The sequence below is a fragment of the Ahaetulla prasina genome, chromosome 8 (genome assembly GCF_028640845.1).
Source record: "Ahaetulla prasina isolate Xishuangbanna chromosome 8, ASM2864084v1, whole genome shotgun sequence".
In the NCBI taxonomy this organism is placed as follows: Eukaryota; Metazoa; Chordata; class Lepidosauria; order Squamata; family Colubridae; genus Ahaetulla; species Ahaetulla prasina.
Window position 1 is genome coordinate 60,134,561 of NC_080546.1, and position 21,180 is coordinate 60,155,740.

Below are 21,180 nucleotides of genomic sequence, written 5' to 3' on the forward strand. Positions count from 1 at the left end.
TTCATGCTTATGCTCATATATATGCTTATATATCGTATAGTTATTTCTTGCTTATGCTTATATATACTGTTGTGACAAATAAATAAATAAATAAAAATAAATAAAATAAAATTCTGCTTAGCTTCACCTGCTGCTTCCTGTTTGTTAAAACCTTGTAAAACCTGTTTGTAAAACCTCAGAGTTATTATTTGTTGGGAGCTTCTGCATGGGATCCAGCACTAGTTACTGTGGAAATTGGCCATCCTGGCAGTGTCTCTGCTATATTAATGTATGTTTTTTATGTTATGGTTTTATGTTATGGTTTCTGGTTTTTGTTTTTTTTTGGACCGAATTTTAAAGCTTTATTTATTGGTGTGCTTATTACCTCTGGATTCAAACGAACCAATTGCCTGAGCACCTGAGCACTGCTCTGACATCTGGGAAAAAAGTGGATTATGAAACCTAGTGCTAGAAATTAGATTTTTCTCCACAGTTAGGTCAAAGATCCAAACTTTCAACCCTGTCACACCCTTTCAAGCCCAAAAATTCAAATATTAAATGGAAAAGTCACAGGATTTTAAATCTGAATTTATGTTGTTATCCATGAGACTAAGAAAATTATGCCAAAGGGTCATGAAGGCCAGAGGGACTCTTGAAATAAATTAGTTTATGTTGTCAGAACCACACGCAGGCGTGTATTGAAATCAGGCAGATGCCAGTATTAATAAGGAATTGGATACACAGCAGGCCGCATGTACTAAAACCCTGGAGATTAAACAGGGTTTAAACAGGTTAAACAGTTTTAAGAGGTCAACATTTTAAATATATTTTTAATTTATATTAATTTAGTAAAAAGAAACAGGAAAATAAACAAAAAAGAAAGAAAATGGGAAAGAAATAGCAAGAAATAATTACATGCATGGTAGTATAATTCTTAACTCATCTACACTGTTATTTGTCTTTTTTTTAAAAAAAAATTTAATTTAATAGCAGTATCTTCAGGATGAAAATCTAATAAAGATCTGGATCTCATATTGCGAACAACATTTGAAAATCTTTTATTAATTTCTGATTTTCTTCAACAGCTAAATATATCTGTTCATATTGCATTTTAAAAAACTGAAAAATGCTCTAAAGAATGTTGTCAGCAATTTTCAAAGTTTTAATCTTGGCTGTGCATTTTGTCTTTTATAATAATAATAACAACAGAGTTGGAAGAGACCTTGGAGGCCTTCTAATCCAACCCCCTGCCTAGGCAGGAAACCCTACACCATCTCAGACAGATGGTTATCCAACATTTTCTTAAAAATGTCCAGTGTTGGAGCATTCACAACCTCTGCAGGCAAGTCTTTCCACTTATTAGTTGTTCTAACTGTCAGGAAATTTCTCCTTAGTTCTAAGTTGCTTCTTTTCTTGATCAGTTTCCACCCATTGCTTCTTGTTCTACCCTCAGGTGCTTTGGAGAACAGCCCGACTCCCTCTTCTTTGTGGCAATCCCTGAGATATTGGAACACTGCTATCATGTCTCCCCTAGTCCTTCTTTTTATTAAACTAGACATACCCAGTTCGTGCGACCATTCTTCATATGTTCTAGCCTCCAGTCCCCTAACCATCTTTGTTGCTCTTCTCTGCACACTTTCTAGAGTCTCAGCATCTTTTTTACATCGCGGCGACCAAAACTGGATGCAATATTCCAAGTGTGGCCTTATCAAGGTATTATAAAGTGGTACTAACACTTCACATGATCTTGATTCTATCCCTCTGTTTATGCAGCCCAGAACTGTGTTGGCTTTTTTAACAGCTGCTGCACACTGCTGGCTCATATCTAAATGGTTATCCACTAGGACTCCAAGATCCCTCTCACAGGTACTACTATTGAGCAAGGTACCACATATACTGTATCTGTGCAATTTGTTTTTTTGTTTTTTTGCCTAAATGTAGAACCTTACTTTTTTCACTGTTGAATTTCATTTTGTTAGATAGCACCCAATGTTCAAGTCTGTCAAGATCCTTCTATAACTTGAGCCTATCTTCTGGAGTGTTGGCTATTCCTGCCAGCTGGGTGTCATCTGCAAATTAGATGAGTTCCCCATCTATCCCCTCATCCAAGTCATTGATGAAGATGTTGAAGAGTACTGGACCTAAAACAGAGCCTTGGGATACTCCACTGCATACTTCCCTCCATGTGGATGTAGTTCCGTTGAGAACTACACGTTGAGTGCGGTTGGTCAGCCAGTTACAAATCCATCTGGTGGTGGTGCTGTCTAACCCACATTTTTCTACTTTATCTAGTGGTAGGTTATGGTCTACTTTATCAAATGCTTTACTGAAGTCCAAGTAAATTATATCGACAGCATTCCTCTGGTCTACTAATTTTGTCATTTTATCAAAGAATGCAATAAGACTAGTCTGGCATGATCTGTTTTTGACAAACCTATGTTGGCTTTTGATTATTACTTTGTTTGCTTCTAGGTGTTCAATGATTAGTTGCTTGATTATCTTTTCCAGAATCTTCCCTGGTATTGAGGTCAGGCTGATAGGTCTGTAGTTTCCTGAATCTGTTTTTTTTTTCCTTTTTTGAAGATGGGAACTACATCAGCTCTTTTCCAGTCCTCTGGCAGCTCCCCTGTGCTCCAGGATCTTTGAAAGATATAGTTCAGTGGTTCTGAGATCTCGTCTGCCAATTCCTTCAGAACCTTGGGGTGTAATCCATCCGGTCCTGGTGATTTGAACTCATCTAGGGTAGACAGGTGTTTACTTACCATTTTCTTCCCTATTTTAACTTGTGTTCCTAATCTGTTTTTTGTGGTGCTGTTTTTGATAGGTTGGATTGTTTTTTCCTTTTGTGTAAAGACAGATGCAAAATATGAGTTAAGTAGATCTGCTTTCTCCCTGTTGCTTGTCATCTTCTTGCCACTTTCTCCCAGCAATGGGCCAATTTTTTCCTTGACTTTTTTCTTGTTTTAACATGTTGGAAGAAGCTTTTTTTGTTATTTTTTACTTTTGTCGCTAGCCTTTGTTCATTGTGAGCCTTAGCTTTCCTCACTTCATCTTTACAGGCTCGGGCTATTTGCTGATATTCTGCCTTAGTTATTTGCTCCTCTTTCCACTTTTTATACTTGTCCTTTTTGTCTTTCAATTTGTCAGTTGGTTCTTTATGCATCCATGCTGGTTTCTTTTGAGATCTATTATTTTTCTTCTTCAATGGTATTGTGCTAGACTGCGCTTTTATAATCTCACTTTTCAAAATTTCCCAAGCTTCTTGAGTTGTTTTCCCCCTGAGGATTCTCATCCATGGACTCCTTCTCAAGCTCTCTCTAAGTTTATTGAAATTAGCTCTCTTAAAGTCCAAGACTCTAGTTTGATTTTGTTCTACTACTTGTATTTGCTTAATGTTAAATTCCAATATTGCGTGATCACTTGCCCCCAAGGTTCATGTAGCTTCAACACCTTCTATCATTTCATCTCTGTTAGTGAGAATTAAGTCCAATATGGCTGATCCCCTTGTTGCCTTCTCTATTTTTTGAGAAACAAAGTTGTCTGCTAGGTTTGTTAGGAACCTGTTGGATCTTCCACTTGGTGCAGAGTTTGTCTCCCAGTTGATGTCAGGGTAGTTAAAATCCCCCATTACTACTGTGATGTGCTTCCTACATACCTTAGTTAGCTGACTAGCAAAAAGTTCATCTACTTCCTCTGTTTGGTTGCGTGGCCTATAGTATAGACCAATGGCAATATTTCCCCCCCCCTTTAATATTGACCCAAATGCATTCAAAATGATTTTCATCATTGTTGAGACTATTTCTGTAGAGATGTAGTTATTTCTTATATATAGTGCAACTCCACCTCCTCTTTTATTTGGTCTATTTCTTTTAAATAATTTATATCCCTCTAGCTGTATGTTCCATTTGTCAGTTTCATCCCACCAAGTTTCCGTAATGGCAACAATATCATATCTGCCCTCATTTACTTGATTTTCTAATTCACCCTGTTTATTCCTCATATTCTTTGCATTGGTGTATAGACATTTGAGTCCATTTGGATTGACATTGTGTTTACTGTCTACATAGCCTGTGTTGTGCCTGACTGCCCCTACTTTCTTACCACCTGTTGGTTTAGTGCACATGGTATGGCACTCACTGTTAAATGCTTGGTTTTGCTTGATAGCAGGGCTGATAATCTTACCCACACAGACATCTATGTTACATGCACTGATAACCCTATTAATTTTGGATTGCTGGGGATAGAAATGTTCTGTATCAAATAATTCTCTGTCCCCACTGTTCAGTTTAAATGTTTATCCAGAAAATCTGTGAATTTATTGCTAAGTAACTCAGTCCCTTTCTTTGATGGATGCAATCCATCTCTTTTATACAGATTTTCATTGGACCAGTTGCAGACATTGTGACTAATAAAACCAAAGCCTTCCCTTTTACATCACTCTTTTAGCCACACATTAAACTTCACTATATGCTGGCCTTTACCTTTTTGTTCCTTATATACTGGTAAAACCTCTGAAAAGATAAGCCTACAACCTATGCTATTAAGTTCATACCCCAAGCTCTGGAAATCATTCTGCACAGAAAGTACATCCTTTTGGGACAGATCATTTGTGCCAAGATGTATAATAGCATCAACATCAGAATCCTTACTGGCATTCTTGACTATCTTAAGAATACGTCTCTGCTGGCAGTAGCACCAGGTAGACACCTGACCTCTTTCAAAACCACCATATCCTTTCCTAAATTTACATCCCTTACAATTGAATCACCAATCAGAAGGTGGCTTCTCTTTTTGGATACTGTATTGTGTGACCGATCTGTAATACCTGATTCACACTTTTCCAAAGTAAGTTCTTCATCTTGGACCATAATCCCCTGATTTTAGGAAAGCACCTTTAAAATGAGGAAGGGGATACTGAGATATCTTTCAAATCTTTTACTGTATTTACTTTATTTTTCATAGGATGTTAATATAAGCCAAATCCTGAGGCCTGAAGTAAAAGTCCTTCAAGAATTGCAGGTATATTTGCAATACTCAAGAGACATAAATAAAGATAATGAGTTAGGTCCATTGTCAATTAACCATATTTCTTCAATGGATCTTCCCAGCACTAGTTTCTTCAACTTTGTCCTGTTTTCCCCTGATTCAGCTTCATATTCTTCCAATCTTCTAAAAAAGTTTTGAGGGTGTGATGGAATATTAAAAATCTCTTCTACTAGCAGACCATCATCTGCCAGCTGTATGACACATTAGGATCTCCTCTCCTTTTTCAAAATAACTGCCCTGATAATGTAAGAACCACTGACATATCATTAACATATATAACATATCATTCTCCAGAGTGTTCCTTCAATAAAAAGTGTATTCCAAAGGGAATGCATACTATATAAATGAGATAGGCCCAAATTGCAATTAAGCATTTAGGCTTTGGACTGTCCTCTGCTATATCAGCATTTTGGAAGATTTGCTGACTGAAATATGGACTCCTGAGTATTGGTGAACTAGAGCTGTACATTATTATTTGATTTTAGCCTTCAATCCTGTCTTTTGCTGATTTCAAATTGTATTCTCCTTCAATGTCACATATTTTTTTCTAGGCACAGAGATTGCTACTTCTTAGTGATTAATGTCTCCTCATCAATAGCATAAAGTACCACCCTTCAGCAATGCAGTCATTGAACAGTTAGTGTATTTTCTTTTATAGGGAGGTGAATATATATTTTCAGCATCTGAAAGAACTGAATCTAAACTTGCAGTTATTTAATATAATAGCTGAACAATGTCATCTGCAGCAAAGGAATTAAAAAAGGCAAGATGACAGATGTAGTAACTCAATGCAAGCTCTTCCTCTCTATGCACCTGTTCAAAAGGGGCTTGCATTGTAATGCCACCTGCACCATCTGGCCTTTTTTAGTCCTCATTCCCATGGATGCCATTGTGGAATGGAGGAAGGAATTAACTTTATGCCATTTTCTCCAGTAGTTGAAGTGGTGTCCGCCTTTACTTAGACCAGTACAAAAACGATGAACACATCAAATTGGCTCTACACATCTCAATCCTGCTTTCGTTTTTATCTATTGTGATCCCCGTCAAACTTTTTGTGCTGTTTGAAAGTTGTGACAATCTTTATAGCTAAGCTAATCAGATTTTTTTCCTTTTGGCATTGCTACTACTCCCCTTCAGGATCCACTACATAAGATGTTGCTGTATGAATTGAGGAGATCTGACATCTACACAATTCGGTAATTTTGAGAATGGTTTTTGACTTCTTTATACTGATTTGTTTTTTTCCTCTTCCAACCTATTTGAACACATCACAAGTTTCTATGTGAAATGAATAAATATATAAGAAGATGGCACCTAGACATAATAATATTCCACAAATAATTGAATGGGGCAGCAACAGATTCTAATCCAGACAGATTAGCCTCCAAGATAAAGGAAAAAGTCAGAACTCCTCTTGTACTTTGCTAATACCTAGAGAACAAGATAACTGAAAACATTGTAGTGTTTTAAGTGTTAAATTAGCAACAAGGAGACAGAAGATCATGTGCACCCTCAGCCATGGATATTCACTGGGTACCTTTGGCAAGTAATTCTCAGCCCAATGAGGTTGTTCTACTGAAAAACCTGAGGTGATGGTGGGGAAACAATTATGTACACTACCTTGAGCTCCTGAATGAAAGATGGGACAGAAACAGAGACAGATTTTCTCAAGATTTAATATATTTGGTTCAACACACTTTTCAGAATGTTTCACCTTTATTAAAATAAGCATTTGTTCAGCATTTAGTTTCATTTCCCAACCAAGCTTGACAATTATGATTTACAACCAGAACTTTGTATTTCGCTACTGCCCACTTCAAGATAAGAGCAGGCACTTGAGATTCTGGACTACAGAGAAACTGAACTTTTTCTTTCTACTTAATATTATCTAGCATAAATGTTTCCTACTTGGACATGTCTGCATTCTGTAATGTTGACTTAATATGTTCCATTCCATTCCATTCCATTCCATTCCATTCTAAATGGAAAACACCTGAAACAAATATATGAATTTGTCTTAACTGAATGTTCATTACAGATAAAAAAAGAATGGAGAAGTGTCAAATCATGAAAATTCTGGTAGAAAGATAGTAACATTCTTATAGTACACTTGCAATAATCTGTTACAAGAAATGAATGTTTGATATTTGAAATGTTTCACATACATTTGGTATAGTATATACTTGGGTTGGGAGAATAATAAAGATAAAAGTAAGTTGAATGATGTGACAATGAGTTCCATCAAAAATATATGAGGTAAAACAAGAAGAAAGAATAAAAAATGAATTGTTAATGAATTGATGTGGCTTGAACAGGGATGTCAAACTCACGTTGTCACGGTGGCGTCACATGACATATCTGGACTTTTTTCCCCTTCACTAAACTAGGTGTGGCCAGCATGTGACGCATCCGGCCCATGGGCCGGGAGTTTGACAGCCCTGAGCTTGAAAATAAGAATGAGTGATCAGCATGAAAGAAATATTTTGAGGTGCTTTGGTTATATGGGACAAGAGAAAATGAAACTAAAGAAAGGTCTGGCTAAACAGAGCTAATGAGAACCTTCAAAATATAATGTATAAAGCTATGCATGGATATGACAGAAATAAGGGTAGTTTGTAAAGATAGATAGTTGTAAAAGAATAATGAATATTGCTGGTTTAACCTATAATTTAGATGTTTTCTTTCCTTTTTTATCTTTTTCTTATCTCATAACTTTAATTTTTTCAGCTTACAATTATATACCCATCTTCTTTGCTGAATATTGTTTATCTGAAAAGAAATGGCTATATATGCATTTATTTTTAGTTTAAGGATCTCAGGTAGCATGAAGAAATAATAAGCCGGAAAGATTAATAATTAAATGTATTAAGGTTCAATATGATAATTGCAGAAATTATGAAACACAATTTAGGAAAGTGATTGTTAACACAATTCTTTATATATTCAGTCTATATTTTTGAATTACAACTCTGAGCAATGGCTATGCTGACTGAAGAATTTTGGATTTGAGATCCAAATACATTTGGAAGATACTTCAGTCTATTTAAGAAAACAGCAAAGTAAAAAGGAGACATTAATATCTTAAAATTCTTAAGATATCCATCTATCTTCCATCTTGTCTATTGATTCTGTTTTGTGTTTTCATATGTATTTGCTATATTGTGAGCTGCCTACCTGGTTTGAAATTAGGCAGTTCCTAAATCAGACAAATAAAAAAATAATTAAATTCTTTTTTCTAAAAAATCTAAATAATAGGTCGGCAGACATACTACTAATTAGAATGTGAATTGACTGGGCTTATGATGTGTGAACTCGCCTATCATGGCTAAGAAGTACAGTAAACTATGTCAGTATGGCTTGTGAAACAAACCATTATTTTAAAATCCTTACCAATATAATCTGTGAACATAATTTCAGACTATTAAGACAATCAAATATTTGATTGAATTACAATAGATGCTTTCAGGGCTTTTATAAAAGAGATTTTGAGGTAGGGTCAAAGCAAAGGGTCTGAGATCACGCCGCTCTACTACAATAACAATGTACGAAAGGCTTTCAGTCTATTACGAAGTACAAGTGGTCAGCTATGTATACAGTTTGAATTGTATCATTTATAGTGGCTGATTTTCAGCATTACTATGGGGTTTTCTAATAAATACAATAAAAATATCCCAGCCATTTTCTTGAATCAATGATCTAAAGCTTTTCTATATGAGTATCAGGCAGGAGTGAAATGGTCCCGGATCGGACCGGATCGTGCTAACTGGTAGCAATCGTGTTTGGTAGTTTGGCGATTCGGTAGCGATGGCAGAACAAAGCTCTACCCACCCACCCGGGTGTCATTACTTCCTGGTTTTAACCAGGAAGTAATGTGTTTTTTACCTTCTGCGCACGCGCAGAAGGTCAGCGCACTCATGTGACATACACACACAGCGCGTGCACTTCCGGACCGGTAAGGAAGGTAACTAGATTTCACTCCTGGTATCAGGTTAATGTGAAGTCTGACAAAATTAATGTTTGTGTTGTGCATGTATTTCTTGCTCACTGCATTTTATTAGAGTTTGTACACAGACATTTGAAATATTAAGCCTATATGACAGTTTCAAAAGTTGTTATAGTTACAAATAACAGCCTGTCTATATCCATTCCATTAATACTGACTATGGTTGTCAGATTTTTAGGCTGTATATTCATTTTTTGCTGTTTGAGAATTGCCATTCTTTTTCATGTGCTGCCAGCTGCAGAAAAATAGAGTCATGGTCATTTCAAATTTCCTTGACGTTCAATTATATGAGTTTTTAAAAATGATACATTGCCCACTTTTTAATTAGTAAGAGTAGGAGCTTTAATTAGTTGTTGTTTCATAAGGTTTTACAGTAAGATTGGCAAAATAGAAGAAATATTCTTTGTAAGAAATAAGACATTCCTTTTCTTGCTCTCTTGATTAAAATAATTAAAATACCTACTGATGAATATTCCACTTTAAAAAATAGAAAATTGTGTTAAAACCAGGTTTCCAATTTTACCTATATTTTGTAGAAAAGACATAGAACTATTTTACATATTTTTTGTTTTCTACTTTGAACATAACAAGTACAATATTATTTAACCTACATGGCCATAGGTCATATATTTCATTGAAACTCTCCTATATCTAATATGGAATAATGCTAGGCAATAAATATAATTCATGGCAGGTGTGGCTTGTGAACAAAGTGCCTTTCATTAAGAATACTTACTTTTTCAATAAGACTTACCACACTTATTTAATAACATGTCTTTAAATATCATAGTAAATATGCACAAATAATTTGACAAAGTGTCTTGTTCATGAGCAAAGTTACTTCCATGTATTGAAGTCATGAAATAGCTACAGCATCTCAAATGTGCAGCATGTTTGTTTCAGGGTGTTCCTGAAGTAATAATAATAATAACAGAATTTGAAGGGACCTTGGAGGTCTTCTAGTTCAACCCCCTGCTTAGGCAGGAAACCCTACCCCATTTCAGACAAATGGTTATCCAACATTTTCTTAAAAATTTCCAGTGTTGGAACATTCACAACTTCTGCAGGCAAGTTGTTCCACTGATTAATTGTTCTAACTGTCAGGAAATTTCTTCTTAGTTCTAAATTGCTTCTTTCCTTGATTAGTTTCCACCTATTGCTTCTTGTTCTACCCTCAGGTGCTTTGGAGAATAGTTTGACTCCAAAAAATCTTTTGGAAATCTTTTGCATGCCCAAAAGCACACATCCATCAGAAATGGTGCACTTAAACAATCACACAATTTAAAAGGAATATTTAGGATACTGAATCCAATCCCATGTTTACTACAGTAGTGCTGATTGAAATGTTCCCAGCATTGCAGTCAAGCCTAACTTTGAGCAAATATAAAGAATAAGAGTCTTTCGGACTTCCGGTGGCACCATTGGGTGTTGAAGATGGTCTTTTCAGCCCCGTGATCGCGTAGAGCCGTTCAGACAGCGCAAATCAGCTGTTTGATGGCTCGGAAACCTTTCCCTCAGGAGAAGAGGGAGAGGTGAGCAATTGGGCAGAGGTAGAGCTCCCCAAAAAGCCCCAGGAACAATTCTGGGGCTTGAAGGGTGAGAGCTCCCTGGAAAGCCCGAAGACCTCTGGATCCGGGACATCTCTGCATTTAATGCAGAGCAAAACACCATGACCACCTCTGCATCAAGATAAAGATATAATTTGATTAAAGCAGACAGAGCAATGACAGGAGCGCTGGCAATGGCAAGTACCAGTCCTTAACTCCATTCTCGGACTGCAATTAAGAAGAACAAAGGAAATGGTGCCTGTACTTAAAAAGCTGTGAAAGTGAAACTAAAGGAAGACTTGGTTAACATTGTTGCGTTCCCAGTTTCCTTTAAACTTGCCGGATTTTACATTTACATGAAGAGATTTTAAAGTGAAAAGTGGAAGGACTATAGAGATAGGAGTGTTGGCAATGGCAAGTACCAGACTTTAACTCCGTTTTTGGATTGCAAAGGAAATGGCGCCTGCACTTAAAAGGGTGAGAAAGTGAAACTTAAGGAAGTCTTTGTAAACATTGTTGCACTCTCAGTCTTCTTTAAACTTGCCGGATTTTACATTTACATAAAGAGATTTGAAAGTGGAAAGACTATAGGATTGATTTACCTAACCCAAATACAGAGTTTATGCAACGATTTTAAGACTTACTGAATTTATTGAGCTTACTGTTGTAAAGTATAAAATTAAAGTGAGAAATGACTTCTAAGCAAACAAAGCTTGGTGTTATTAAGGATGTTGGGGTTTTGTCAGTTCAAATGCAAAAGCTACAAGAAGATTAGAAGGAATTTTTAAAAGATCTTTTAGAAGAAACTCTAGACTCTCAAACCTCTATTATAGATCAAAAATTTATGGAGCTTGAAGAGGAAATATCCCAAATAAAAGATATTATCGAAACTAGGAATAAGGATATAAGGGAAGATGTGGTGGCAGCACTTCAAGGCTTGTTAGATTACATGGTTCAGTTGGATGGAAGAGTGGAAGAAATTAATCAAGCTAATGTGAATTTGGAAAATAAAATAGAGGAGGTCCAGACCAAGATGAAGAGGGCAGATGAAGATTTGGTTTTGCTGCAATATAGATAGATGGAGTTTGCCCTGAGAGTGAGAGGTCTTAAAGAAAATAAGTGCGAGAATCTAAAAGATATCTTTGCAGATGCTTTTGCACACATATTTGGAGAACAACCAGCAGATTTTGTAATTCAAATTGAAAAAAATTATCATGTTAATTCCTGGGTAGCCAAACAGAGACAGTTACCAAGAGATATTGTTATCTATTTTACAACTAGGAGGATTAGGAATGAAGTTTTACAAGCATCTTATAAAAATAAAATCCAAATATCAGGACAAGAGATATTAGTGTTCAAAGAAATTCCTCCTAAAATGTTAAGATCTAGAAAGGAGTTTGCTTCCCTGGTGGATGAACTTAGAAATCATCAGATGCAGTTTAGATGAAATGTTCCATCTGGACTAACAGTAAATTATAAAGGAGGAAAATATCGTCTTAATACAGTTTTTAAAGCAAGAGATTTTTATACTAATGTATTAAAGGCTGGAAGTCCACCACTGCTAGAAGCTAAGATGGGAAGCAAAGTCGAGATTGGAAAAAAGCGGGAGAAGGAAGTAAAGCACACACAACTTAAAGCTGAGATGGCAACTACTGAAGAAGAAACACTGGAAAAAGTAGGGAATGTAAATGAGCAAAGAATGATTCGAATAGATACTAAACAAAAAGAACAAAGAGTAAAGCAGCAATATCAAGTGAAAAGAGTTTATTTTTATGGGAAAAGGTAAATCATAACTGAAATTTTTGAATATACTTAAAAAATTACTGTGTATATGTTTACATTTTGAAGAAGAGTTTGTAGTAATGTTATTTGATTATATGTGGTGGGTCTGTTAGAAACTAAGTTAAAAATTGATTTTGGGAACATAAGGTGTTGATAAAAATAGAATAAGGAATGGAACTAGTTAAGCTCTGCAAACCAGATAAATATAAAAATTTAAGAAAATTTTTTTTATTAAATGTTTTGTAGATGATATCTGGAATTTAAATGCAATGATATTCGATTATATATAGTGGATTTGTTAAAAACTAAGTTATTCTGGATAAAAATTGATTTGGGGTTATATAAGGTGTTGATAAAAATAGAATAAGAAATGGAATTAGTTAAGGATTGTATGATAAAAGGGGAAAATTGGGTTAAATGTTAAACTTATATAAGTTAAGAATTTAAGAGGAAAATTTTACAAAATGTTCTAAGGATGGTATTTAGATTCTAAAAATAATAGCATGTACGTATTTAAATTTACAATTTAAATGTTGGAGATTTGGTCCAGATGATACTATTTATTATTATATATGGTGGATACATAAATTTGGTGGATTATACAAAATATTTTGAAGAAGAAGATAACGTTTAAGGGCGTAAATTGATTTTAAATTAAATATTAGTAGCTAGACTACCAGCAGCGCAATATTTGAAGATGGAACATTTGCTTATCATTGAAGACTGGACGCTTAAAAGTAGTGAACTTACTGGAGATGGCAGAAATTTTAGTGTACCAGAAAGACTATTCACAAGAAAGATATATATTGGAAAGGAGAAGATGGATCAACTTTTTTAAAACAAATATTGGATTAAGAACTATCAAATAGTCTATGAATGAATAGAATGTATTGTATATTTTCTTTTTTTTTCTTTTTTATGGAAAAGGGGAGTTAAGGTTATAGGGGAGGGATGGGAGTTTATGGATAGTTTGCGTATTCTAGCTTATGTTTGTTAGATATTATACCCTGTATTTTGCTCTGGGAAGTCTGGGGGGAGGGGATTGGGTAAAGAGGGGAGTGGGGAGCGGGGAGGGTGAGGGTTGGAGGGAGGAGGAGGGAATGTATGGGTAAAAAAATTTTGTAAAATTTTTTAATAAAAAAAAAAGAATAAGAGTCTGTCACTCTCTGGGGTAATTTATTCCAACTATTAAAAAAATCTTCCTATTATTAGGAAATGCTAGGAACATCATCCTGTAGTTAGCTAAGAAACTAAGGTATATATTTTAAAGGATATAACTAAAATGAGGCAAAACAACAATACAAAACAAAACACAAAAGATAGTTATAATCACTTTGAAATGAAATTTGGGACATAGAAGCTAATTCATGACCTGGGCTTGTTTTTGTCTAAAATTAAGAAAATTCTTTGCATGAATTCACAATCATTCATTAATAGTATAAAATATCCAAGCAATAGTGTAATCAAATATTAAATATAGCCAAAATATATTTCGTGCAAGGAATGCTATATATTATATTTTAAAAATCAGTTGGAAAATATAAAGCTGATTAAAAGCAGGCCCTGGAGTCTTATAATGATAACAACAGTTGGAAGGGACCTTGGAGGCCTTCTAATCCAACCCCCTGCCCAGGCAGGAAACCCTACACCATCTCAGACAGATGGTTATCCAACATTTTCTTAAAAATTTCCAGTGTTGGAGTATTCACAACCTCTGCAGGCAAGTCGTTCCATTTACTAATTGTTCTAACTGTCAGGAAATTTCTCCTTAGTTCCAAGTTGCTTCTTTCCTTGATCAGTTTCCACCTGATCAGTCGGTGCTTCGGAGAACAGCCCGACTCCCTCTTCTTTGTGGTAATCCCTGAGATATTGGAACACTGCTATCATGTCTCCCCTAGTCCTTCCTTTTATTAAACTAGACATACCCAGTTCTTGCAACCGTTCTTCATATGTTCTAGCCTCCAGTCCCCTAATCATCTTTTTTGCTCTTCTCTGCACTCTTTCCAGAGTCTCAGCATCTTTTTTACATCATGGCGACCAAAACTGAATGCAGTATTCCAAGTGTAGCCTTACCAAGGCATTATAAAGTGGCACTAACACTTCACGTGATCTTGATTCTATCCCTCTGTTTATGCAGCCCAGAACTGTGTTGGCTTTTTTAGCAGCTGCTGCACACTGCTGCCTCATATCTAAATGGTTGTCCACTAGGACTCCAAGATCCCTCTCACAGGTACTACTATTGAGCAAGGTAGCACATATACGGTGATATATTCATATATCTTCCTTCATCTATAGATTTATTTGTTCTTTTTGACAGAGAGGAAATTTTAAGAAATTTACGCAAAAGTTCTTGCAGTTTTTTTCAGATACATTTTCCCCTTTTCTGTCCTGTATAATTTCTACATATTATAATATTGAATAGAATTAATGTTATTAAAAAGATTGTGCTGTTCTAATTTTTGAACAATATTAATCCTGATTTTTTTTTAATTTTCCCTTATAATAAATAAAAATAAATGAATAAAAATGTATTCAGTTACAGATCAATCACTAATGGATGCTTTTAGGTTTTCACACACAGTTTCAATAAATAATATAGTAAATAATATATCTACATTTACCAGAAATTACAGATTGTCTAGCAGTGTTTTCAGAATAAGAATAGAAGATTAGCAATTCTTTTGCAGTTATATATTTGTACAAATCATTTTCTATTGATCAAACAAATCAATACATAGTACTTAAACTGAAAATTTATGATACATTTCATTTATTTGAGTAGAGTAAAGCCCAAGATCTTGAAACTTATTGATAGTGGTTGAATGTTTTTATAATAAATTTTGTAGTTTTGTGTCCATCAATATCCTTCAAAGTAAAAACAATGTCAATGACTGGATTATACCTATTTTTCCTGGAAATTGCAGTATTTTTATTCAAGCAACTAAATGTACTACTTATATGTTATTTTGGACTAAAACTTCTTTCTGATCTTATAAGAATATATAACTGAATGTAGAAATTGGCTTAATAAAAAAAATTGTCAGGAAGGAAATTTATAAAATCTTGTTGTCAGGGTTCCCACCTCCTCCCATCACACAAATGTAAGAAAATGTAGGTATGCAAGGCATGGCTGTGAAAGTTGGGCTGCTAGAAAAATGCTAGCTTTGTACTTTTACATACACCAAAGTACATTTTTTCGATTAGTTCCAAATTAATGGAGTAGACAGTTGAAATGTACAGAGACAAATTGAACTGATTTGTAGAAATGATTCAGTTTCATGACTGAGCATTACTGACCAGTCACTGTGAAGATAGCTTGATACAACTCATTGCCAAGATCCATATCTGAAAAGCTGAAACTCCATTCACCCATAGGGGAAATTTTGTAACTTTTTTTTAAAGGTTGCAAAAGGGAATTTCTGAAACCAGCAACATTGCAACCATCAAAAATATAAGCAAGTTGCCACATTTTGATCACATGACAATGGGGATGCTCCAAACATTTGTGTGAAAAACAGTCATAAGTCCCTTTTTTCAGTGCCATTGCAACTTCAAACAGTTACTAAACGAATAGTTGTAAGTCAAGGACCACCTGCATAGTCAAATTTTCCTGTTTCTTTGTTTATTATAACATCCTTTGACCATTTTTCAGATGCAAATTGTCTCAGGACAATGTATTATCATATTTTGTACAATCCTGATGTTTTCTAAGGAGCATCCTTTTTACATTTATTTTATAACTAATGAAAAAAATCTACTTAAAAGTATAATTATTTTAAATTAATCTGCTTCCCAAGAAAAGTTACACTAAAAATTAAAAGTTGTATAAACAGTTTCCATGGAGGTCCAGCTAGCCCAGCATGTCCTAAACCACAGAACATTAAAGACCACAGCCCAGGGGTGAAATGTTCCCGGTTCAGACCGGATCGCTTGATCTGGTAGCAATGGCGGTGGGTGGTTCGGCAAACCGGTAGGAAAAATCCCTGCCCACCACCCCGCCCAGCTGAGCTGCATGATCATCAGAGGTGGGTTTTTTTACTTTTAAAAACATTTTTTCTTCGGTAGGATAAATGGCAGCTCCATTCAGTTGAATCTATGAAGCTATGGCAAACCTCCTTCCCAGGCTGAAGGTAATCAACAACTGGCAGATGACCTGAATGAGTTTTACTGCAGGTTTGAAAGGAAACTACAGCCACCTATCTCCACAACCCCCATCTCAGACACACCAACAACAGCCAAGCCTCCTACAACTGATCCCATTTCATTGGGTTCACAACCCCTAGTGATCACAGAAAAGGAAGTGCAGGACCTATTTCACAGACAAAAGCCAGGAAAAGCTCCAGGCCCAGACAAGATAACTCCTTCTTGCTTAAAAGTCTGTGCTGACCAATTGGCCCCCATCTTCACCCATATTTTCAATAAATCACTAGAGATGTGTTATGTTCCTTCTTGCTTCAAACGCTCTACCATCATCCCAGTGCCGAAGAAGCCCACCATCAAGGAACTGAATGACTACCGACCAGTTGCTTTAACATCTGTAGTCATGAAAACCTTTGAAAGACTAGTGCTTTCCTACTTGAAAACCATCACGGATCCACTGTTAGAACCCTTGCAATTTGCATACCGAGCAAATAGATCAACAGATGATGCTGTTAATATGGCTCTGCACTACATCCTACAACATCTTGAGTCTCCAAAGACCTATGCAAGGGTCCTTTTTGTAGACTTTAGTTCAGCATTCAATACCATCATTCCAGACATTCTTCTAACTAAGCTAAACCAGCTACAGGTACCGGAACAGACTTGTAAGTGGATCACAAGCTTCCTAACAAACAGGAAGCAGCAGGTGAAGCTAAGCAAGATCACATCAAATACCTGTACAATTAGCACAGGGGCCCCCCAAGGCTGTGTGCTCTCCCCACTTCTCTTCTCTCTGTATACCAATGACTGGATCTCCAATGATCCATCTGTTAAGCTACTGAAGTTCGCAGATGACACAACAGTGATTGGTCTCATTCGAGACAATGACGAATCCGCATATAGACGAGAGATCGAACGACTAGCCTTGTGGTGCAGCCAAAACAATCTGGAACTGAACACACTCAAAACCGTAGAAATGGTGGTAGACTTTAGGAGAAACCCTTCCATACTTCCACCTCTCACAATATTTGACAACACAGTATCAACAGTAGAAACCTTCAAATTTCTAGGTTCTATCATATCGCAAGATCTAAAATGGACAGCTAACATCAAAAACATCATTAAAAAAGGACAACAAAGAATGTTCTTTCTGCGCCAACTCAGTAAGCTCAAACTGCCCAAGGAGCTGCTGATCCAATTCTACAGAGGAATTATTGAGTCTGTCATTTGCACCTCTATAACTGTCTGGTTCGGTTCTGCAACCCAACAAGAAAAACACAGACTTCAGAGGATAATTAGAACTGCAGAAAAAAGAATTGCTACCAACCTGCCTTCCATTGAGGACCTGTATACTGCACGAATCAAGAAGAGGGCCGTGAAAATATTTATAGATCCCTCACATCCAGGACATAAACTGTTTCAACTCCTACCCTCAAAACGACGCTATAGAGCACTGCACAACAGAACAACTAGACACAAGAACGGTTTTTCCCCCAAAGGCCATCACTCTGCTAATCAAATAATTCCCTGTTCACAGCCTGGATTTCGATCCTAACAGGGATCAAGGTTGAATTAGCCTTCCATCATTCCAAGGTTAGTAAAATGAGGACTCAGATTGTTGGTACAATATGCTGACTCTGTAAACCACTTAGAAAGGGCTGTAAAGCAGTGGTCCCCAACCCCCAGGCCATGGTGCACTAATGGGCTGCAGCTCATTCAGAACCAGACATGCCGCTCGCACAAATGGAGCTGTGCCTGTGCCCGCATCTGCACCTACCATTTGCATGAAACCATCCCGTCTACCCACCCCCACCCAGCTCCCACTTCAGCATTTTTCCAAGCATCAGGTACTTTTCCTTTTAGAGTATAGTTTTGCTAGTATCTTGTGTAAACTGTGACCACCAGCTTCAGCATTTCAACCATAATCCAGTCATTTACTGAAGCTTTGCCATTTTTCATTGATTTTATGGTATTTGATACTTCCTCCACTAGGATATCTGGCATTTCCTCTTTTGTGAGCATTATTACTTTTGAGTGATCTTGATCTTCGTATAGCTCTGAATAGAATTTTCCAATTATTTCTAACATTTCTTGTCTTGTTCTACACCAGAACTTTCTTCAAGTTTTAATGCAAAAACCTTCTTTCTTGTATTTATAAATGTGCATTTTGCTTTATTTGTTTTCTTCAATTGCCTTTTTCACAGGCTTCACATTAAACTGGCATGCTTCTTCCTTGATATGTTTTCTTATGGTCTTGCAAAGTTCAATGTACTTCAATTTATTAGTGAAACTTCCGTTATTCTGCATTGTCTGTTGTTTTTTCATTAAATCAATAGTTTCATCAGAGATTTTTGACTGTACCAAGTGTTTTTCTGGCGGTGCTATCGATGTACTAGATTCAAGGATTTTTTTTTATTTTGTCACAACAATATACATAAGCATCAACATAAAATAACTACATATCATATAAGCATATATATGAGCAAAAGTATGTAATAACTATATTAATTTGATATAATGATATATAACAATAGGACAGGAACGGTAGGCACTTTTGTGCTCTTATGCACACCCCTTATAGTCCTCTTAGGAATGGGGTGAGGTCAATAGTAAACAGTTTTTGGTTGAAGCTTTGGAGATTTTGGGAAGAGACCACAGAGTCGTGTAATTTATTCCAAGTTTTAACAACTCTGTTACTGAAGTCATATTTTCTGCAATCAAGATTGGAGCGGTTAACATTAAGCTTAAATCTATTGTGTGCTCGTGTATTGTTGCAATTGAAGCTGAAGTAGTCTTTGACAGGAAGGACATTGCAATAGATGATTTTATGAGTTAAACTCAGATCATTTCGAAGGCAGCGTAGTTCTAAATTTTCTAAGCCCAGGATTTCAAGTCTGGTGGGATAAGGTATTTTGTTGTTTTCAGAGGAGCGGAGAACTCTTCTTGTAAAGTATTTCTGGACATGTTCAATTGTGTTGATGTCAGAAATGTGGTATGGGTTCCAGACAGGCGAGCTGTAATCAAGAATTGGCCTAGCAAATGTTTTATATGCTCTGGTCAGTAGTGTGGTGTTTTTGGAAAAGAAGCTACATAAGATTAGGTTAACAACTCTTAGAGCCTTTTTTGCTATGTAGTTGCAGTGGGTTTTGGCACTTAGATCATTAGATATGAAAACTCCAAGGTCTTTGACAGGGTGGGGGTCATCTGTAAGGTAATGTCCATCAAGCATGTACTTAGTGTCTGGATCCTTTTTCCAATATGTAAGACTGAGCATTTGCTGGTTGAGATTTGGAGTTGCCAAGTTTTAGACCAAGCGGTTAGATGAACAAGGTCTTTTTGAATGGTAGATGTATTGTCGGTGGTGTTAAACAGTTTGACATCATCAGCAAAGAGAACAGTTACTTGAGATATGGTCACAAAGATCATTAATGTATAGTATGAAGAGTGTTGGTCCAAGAACGCTACCTTGAGGAACGCCACTCTTGACAGGAACAGGATTTGATAGACCATTGCCAATTTTAACCACTTGTTGTCTGTTAGACAGAAAAGCAGATATTTAATTGTGAAGGGGTCCTGAAATGCTGTAGGATTTTAGTTTTAGGAGAAGTTTATCATGTACTACTGAGTCAAAAGCTTTGCAGAAGTCTATGTAGATTGCATCAATTGTTTTGCCTAGATCAAAATTTGTAGTCCATATGTTTTTACAGTGGAGAAGTTGTAAGTTGCATGATAATTTTTTTCTGAAACCAAATTGTTTATTAGAGAGTAGGTTGTGTATTTCTAAGTGGAAGGTAATGGATTGATTGATGATAGATTCCATTACTTTGCAGGCGATGCAGCATAGAGAGATTGGTCTGTAATTTTCAACTAAGCTGGGGTCTCCTTTTTTGAAGATTGGAATGACTGTGCCTAGTGACCAAATATTGGGAAGGGAACTAGTCGTGAAAGCTTTATCAAAGATTATACTTAGGGGTTCTGCTAAATTAGTGGAAAGTTTTTTAAGAAGTATGCACATAGTCGATCAGGTCCAATAGATAAAGATGGTTTCAGTTTGTGAAGAGCTTTTTCAACATTATCTTCTGTGAAGTCTATATGTGTTAAGTCGTTGTACTCATTGTTGCTACAATTGGGGAATGTCGGATATGAGCCATCACTGTTAACAAAGACTTAGCCAAATAATATGTTAAAGAGGTTTGCTTTAACTGTTTCATCATTACATTCTTTGTTCATTTGTTCATTGGTCCATAATGTTCACCTCTTCTAAATCTTGCAATAGAGCAAAACAATTTAACAGATTAATCTCAAAATTGCTGTTCTCCTCTAACAGTTTGTCACTCTTTATTTTTGTCTTTCATGATGTCTTTATCATTTTCAAACATTCTTTCAGTCTATCTTTATTTTAGTTCCTACAATTCTATGGTCACTTCCAACATTAAAACGATTGATGACAGTACAATTGCAGGATATGGTTTTGTCACTTGAGATGACGTAAGCAATTTCGCTTGTCTACCCAGATGGACTCTTCCTTGTACATTTTTTGCTAGCTTTTTTTCTTGTATAATGAGTTCATGATATAAAGTTCCTTTTCCTTGAGCAAAGTCTATTACTCTATCACCTCTATTATCTCATTCACCACTTCCATACGGGCAAGTATTGTTATTCTCCAGGTATTGTTCTTTCTAT